Source organism: Gossypium arboreum, chromosome 10, assembly GCF_025698485.1.
Source record: "Gossypium arboreum isolate Shixiya-1 chromosome 10, ASM2569848v2, whole genome shotgun sequence".
Taxonomy (NCBI): Eukaryota; Viridiplantae; Streptophyta; class Magnoliopsida; order Malvales; family Malvaceae; genus Gossypium; species Gossypium arboreum.
In genome coordinates this window covers 122,807,205-122,813,582 of record NC_069079.1, presented here as the reverse complement: position 1 = coordinate 122,813,582, position 6,378 = coordinate 122,807,205, and the positions used below count along the sequence as shown (strand labels likewise).

Genomic DNA, 6,378 nt, shown 5'->3' with positions numbered 1-6,378 from the left:
TTGAAAAGAATAGGGACTAAAGTTAACCAATTCAAAATGTACAAAAACTAAATTTTATGAAATTAAAATATAAATACTAAATCCACAACTTAAGCATAGTACAAGGGACTAAAAACGAAATTTAACCTATTAAGAACTATATCACTTCTTCTTTATTTTAACGAGATGATTGACTAATAATATATGAATTTATACATCCTTTATATATATATATATATATATCATTGAAAGAAGAAAGAAGTAGTAATTGTCCAAAACATTTTTAAAAGTTTGAAAATGGTACCCATCACTACCATATTCTTCTTCTTCCTTGATGTTTTCTGTTTTCTTTACAGTCCTTCAATATCTCACAACTCGTTGTTGGCTACATCAGTGCCCGGATTCAATTTTGTGCATCCTGAATCCTCAAACTTTCAAGTCCTGCTAATTGGGTACTCCCTTTGAAGAATATAATTAAGGTACGTAGTTCTTCTTCATCTTCAATTATAAATATTAATTCATACTGTGAAAAAAAAAGATCATATAATTTGTCACCTTCATGGCTAACATTTTGATTATCTCATGCTTTAACGAAGCGCATTTGCTTTCTCTAAGGTTCAACAATGGCTGTTTCTCCTTATACAATGCCTTTATAGTCCATCGTGGAGTGGATTCGAAGTGAATGTCCGATACAGTATACTCTATGTTTGTAATGTTTTTCATATATGTGTGAGTATTTGAAAGATTATACATTTTGTATCCGTGTTGGATTATACGAATCTAAATATAAATACTTTTTGAGAAAATAAAAATTTAAAAAAAATAAACGGATTGAGTACTAACTCGATTAGTATAGACATTGTTGACAATGTAAGGGGATGTAGGTTCGAGTGCGTTGAAGCGCATTATCCTCCTATTTATGGGTTAGAGGGGTTATGGATAGTTCTAGATATTGTGTAAAAAAAAAAAAACAGACATGATCAGAACCTAGAATGAGATTGTTTCACAATTCATTGATGTGGTAGCTCATGTCACAATTCATATGTATTTTATTGTAGGCATAGATATTTAAAAAATAATATGAATTCTTTTCTAAAAAAAAAAAATCTTTTGAATCTTTATGAAGCAAACGTAAAATGTCATGTGGGTTATCACATCAGTATTATTAGAATTTTAATGGTCTAGTTAGCTTTTTCATTAAAAAAGGATTTTGATTAAAATTTAAAGACTAAAATAAGAAAAAGCAAAATTAAATGACAAAAATGATATATGTTAGGGACTAGATTTATTATTACACCTTGTTTATATTTATAAACTCCTTTCCTCATGTAAACTTAGTTTAGAAATTTCAAGTGTGTGATATATATAATACTAAATTGACGACAAAGGAATATTGCTTAGAGTGTAATAAAACAAATGGATTAAGAAAAATTGAGGAAAATGTTCAATTATATTATAATATTAAAGGAATATTACTTATTGAGTGTAATAAAATTTGATATATTGAGCAAAATTGAGCAAAAATTTCTTAATTTTGACAACTTTACTACATATAAATTTGTCTTTCACTGTACTTAATTAAAGTTCAATAGCCCTATTTTAGGCAAATTTGTTTGCCATGGACTCTATACTAAGTGGGTCATGGAATTTAATTGATATTTTTTCCTTGCACTTTAACTTGTAAGTAGAAGGAAGTAAAATTTGATTTGATTTAAAAAAACAATTTAAATTTCAAGTTAATCGAATTAAGTTATTCGAAAACGAAAATGGAGTTCTTACCAATCTTTTTTAATTAAGTGTGATCGGATTATCTCAACTTGGTCATTTTAATAAAATGTTAGATTTACTAAAATGATGATTTTTGTTGTACAAAATCTAGGAAATAAATTTGGGAGTCGGTTACATATGAGGAATGATTAGCACCTTTATAACGCCCAAAATTGGTACCTAGTTGATTACTCGATGTCTATTTTCGAGAGTTGAGAAATCAATGAAAATTTAAAAAACGATCCCCTTCTTGCATGACTTGATTAAAATATCACTAACTAAATTAAATTTTATGGAGAAGGCCTTATTTCGAGTTAATCGAGAAGAAAAGATCACGCCCCATAAATTAGGGCACGATGTTTGGAATCCCTGAAAACAAGAATAATCGTTATTTGATTATTACCTAAATCCTATGCTTTCATTTTAAATAGGATATTCGATTACTTTGGTTCAAGGAGAAAGTCATACTCCGTAAGTTAGGAGCACCACCCCTCAGATTCCCCAAATAAAGAATATTGCCTCGGTCTTAAATCATTTCTTATGCGTTTGCGCAGAAAAATAGATAAACGTATGCAATAATATTTACAATACACGATGATGGCAAAATTATGACATTGATAAAATAACAACATATATAATAAAATGAAATGACAATAGTATGATGAATACAATATAAGAAATAATAATAAATAAAAATTATTCTATTAATAATCTTGTATAATAACGATAATAATGGTGAATAATATAAAATGTATGTTAATAATATAATTACGTTCATAAAATAATAATTTTGAGCGATTTAACAAAAAAATTAATTAACAATAGTTATCATTTAATAGTATTAATAGTATGAATAGTTAAAATAAATTATCGAAATAAAATAATCAGAAATTCGAGGGCAAAAAAAAAAAAAATCAAGTATGAGGACTCAATTAAATGAACAAGGGACTAAATTGAAACTATGGCAAAACCTCAAGTATAAATAAAAATAGTAAATAAAAGTGTTAAATAAAAAAATATAGGGACTAAAAGGGTAAATAATCCCAAACCCAGTATACGTCATTCCCAAAGGGTCAATAGTCTGGGGACTGAATTAAATATGTAACAAAATTTAAAGCATAAATCATAAAAAAAAAGAATATAAATAATGGAATTAAAATAAAATAAAAAAATACAGGGCCCCAAAGGGAAATTATCTCAACCCCACATCATTTCCTTGGTTCAAAAGTGGGTCAAAGGATGAAATTAAATAAAAAATTAAATAAAAAAAGAAATAGGATAAAATTAAAAAAAAAGACAAAAAAAGCGGAAGAGCCAAAATGACAATTAGCCCCTCCATTTAAAAACACGCGGATCCAGAGAGGGGTCGGGTTGGCCTGAAATGATGTTATTTTAAAGGGCTTATACAAGTAAAAAATCTTTTAAAAAAAATCATTTGTAGACCCTTTTTTTTTAAAAAAAAATCTCTCAACTCTCTCTCAACTCCCCCTTCTGGCTGGCCATGGGACGGTGGGTCTCCGCCATGGCCATTGGTCATCAGCGATGAAGACCGTCGCCTCCGGTGGCTAGAGATCACCAAAAGACCCTTTTTTGACCCTTTCGACTTCCTTAACCCAAATTCGAGGCTAAATACCCCTAAAACTTCACCGAAATTCCTAAAAGACCCAGGGAACCCTTCGGTTTCTCTTCTTCGACGAAGCTATCGATGAACCCCGAGGGATTTAGAGATCCTCACAGATCGAAAGAGGACCTTTTAGCGGTGCAAAACAGTTAAAGTTCAAACCTTTATTTTTTTAGTTTTTTTTAAACCTTGTTTTATTTTATGCTCTTTACGAAAGAAAAAAAGAAGAAGAATAAGAATCAAAATAGAAGTTTTAAAAAAACACTTTTATAATGTGTTTTTTTTCTTTGTATTCTCTGTTAAATTTCTTTTGTAATACAAATGGTTCCTTAGCTTTTATAGCAAAAAATACAACATATTTTTTTTGTCTTTTTCCTTTCTATCTTTCTGCTTCTATTTCTCTGTTTTTTGCAAGAGGTGACAGCAAGGACAAGGAGGTGTCAGGTCTCTGGTAGCATGCTTGCTGACGTGGCGAGGGTGGCGGACAGAGGCTTAGGGACCTTTGGGGTTCTTGATATTCTTTAGGTTCTGAGTTTGGACTTGTAATGGATTGGACTTTTAGACTTATTTTTGTTTATTTATTTTTTGGGGTTATTTTTGGGCCGGATAAAAATGGGCCTCTATATAGACTATTAATTATTATTTTGTCATATTCAACAAGATATTGATGTGAACGAGTCAAGTAATTACAGGCAAATCTATGTGAGGGGTTATATTTTAATTTAAACCTACATGTTATCAATGTCTTATTGGAGAATCCTAGTATTCGAGGTTAGTGTACAAAGAACTTTAACAAGATTACCTTTATGTTTGTCGAAACCATTTTTTTTAAAAACGGGAATCGACTTAGATTTTGAAAACGGGAAATGAACAATGGAGTCGCCACCAATCCTTTTTGAGGAGGTGTGATCGGGTCACTTCAAATTAATCATTTTAATAAAAGTTAAGATTTACCAAAACGATAATTTTTGGTCTACAAAAATCAGAAAATGAGTTCGGGAGTAGGTTACGCACGAGGAATGATTAGCACCCTCGATACGCCCAAAAATTGGTACCTAGTTGATTAATTAGTGTCTTAGTGTCGAAAATTGGAAACTTAAAAGACTTTAAAATACGACCCCCCTTTTTGTAAAAAAATCGAATGTTAAAGAGATTCTCGTCTCGAAGTGATAAAATGTCACATCCAGTAAGTTAGGACATGACATCTCGAACTTTTTAAGAATGAGCTTGCCTTTTACTTAAAATTTGTGTATTTTAACTCTCTCTTTTAAGGGTATTCGCTTATTTAGAGTAAACGAGAAAACTCAAGACCCAGTAAGTTAGGGCACAATATCTCGAACTTCCAAATACTGAACATTGCCTTTGTTTGCAAAGATCTCATCTCCAAGTAACAAGATGTCATATCCAGTAAGTTAGGACACTGCACCTCGTATCTCCGAGAATAAGTATTTTATTCAAAACTCGTGTTGCGATTTAAAAAGAATATGCCGTTATTTAGGTTAAACGAGAAAAATCGAAACCCAATAAGTTAGGGCACGATTTTCTTGAAATTCCAAATACGGATCATTGTCTTTATAAAAGAATTAATTTTGGGTTGGGTAGTTCAGCCCGGGCCAAAATGGGCTTGTACAGCTGCCCCTCTTTGTTTGTTGTCGTGTAACGAGAACAGAGTAAAGACTTTCAAGAAAAACCAGTTTGGCCCGGCTGCGTCGAGTCTTGACTTCTTTGGTGCTCTTCTTCTTTAGGTAGCCTCGTTCAGCCCACTGCATCTTGTTGCTTTAATCCGCTCCACTGCAACTTCTGGGAGATAAGATTTGTAATTTTTAGCCTGTTACCCTACTACTTAGTGGGTTAAGGCCCTTCGTCTTCGATTTGCTCCACTACTGCTTAGGGAGACAAGATTTGTAATTTTCAGCTTGTTACCCTACTGCTTAGGGGGTTAAGGCCCTTCGTCTTCGATCTGCTTCACTATTGCTTAGGGAGACAAGATCTGTAATTTTTAGCCTGTTACCCTATTGCTTAGGGGGTCAAGGCTCACCCTCTTCGATCTACTCCGCTACTGCTTAGGGAGACAAGATCTGTAATTTCCAGCCTGTTACCCTACTGCTTAGGGGTTTAAGGCCCATCACCTTCGATCTGTTTCCCTACTGCTTAGGGGGTTAAGATCTATAAATTCAACCTGTTACCCTATTGCTTAGGGGGTTAAGGCTTGTGAATTTATCGATTTTAGGGACCTGACCTGTAAAATCGATTCCATGTATCTATGCTTATGTCAAATGATTAGGATGCTATGATCGAAATGAATCAAATGCTCTTGACTAGATGTGATATAAATGATCTATAAATGCATGAGTGCAACATGTTATGCGAATGATCCCTTTTCAATGTTTGGGTTGCCATTGCTATTTGTTTATCAAGGTTCTATCACTGAAACAATATCATGTCTTCTTGTTCAGCTTAGATCTTGGACAGAAAATTCGAAGTGCTAGTCCCAATTTAAACTCTTCTTTCTCGAATGTTTCCAATCCTTAAGTTTGGTTAGTTCTAAATAACAGTCCTATTTCAGGTTCCTGTACTATTTAGAAACTTTCAGAGTAATATGCAGAACTCCTTTTACGAAAGTGTCATTAGTCCATTAATCATTATTTCAATACAAAATGCTTGAGAAAGATCGTAACAATGACAGAATTGAAATTTGTCAGAAATAAAATTTGAAGGGAATAGATTAATCACAGACAACAAACATTGCTGGAGTACAAAATGAATAAAAAGAAAATAGGTGTCCCAGATATCGCAGCGTGAGCTTCTCTATACGAACTTCTTAAGGACTCCCTTTTTAGGCCTAATATGTGTTTAGAGGATCTAGAGTACCCTTGTAGATGCCCCAAGATGTAACATCTCTCCTTCTTGTTAATTTAGGTATCGTAAGACTACCGCATGCCCCACCTTTGATCAAAATTTGAATCACCCTTTACAGGTTTTCAATTTAAAATCCCTTTGGTTTCAAGCTG

The 6,378-nt window shown here is 32.5% G+C and overlaps 1 long non-coding RNA gene across 1 annotated transcript; it reads left to right on the top strand.

The window, feature by feature from the left end:
- Nucleotides 1–236: 236 nt before the first annotated feature.
- On the top strand, nt 237–806 carry LOC128281383 (uncharacterized). The gene is made up of 2 exons (XR_008271588.1): nt 237–458; nt 595–806. It is a non-coding gene; the product is annotated as an uncharacterized LOC128281383 (long non-coding RNA).
- Nucleotides 807–6,378: the final 5,572 nt, after the last annotated feature.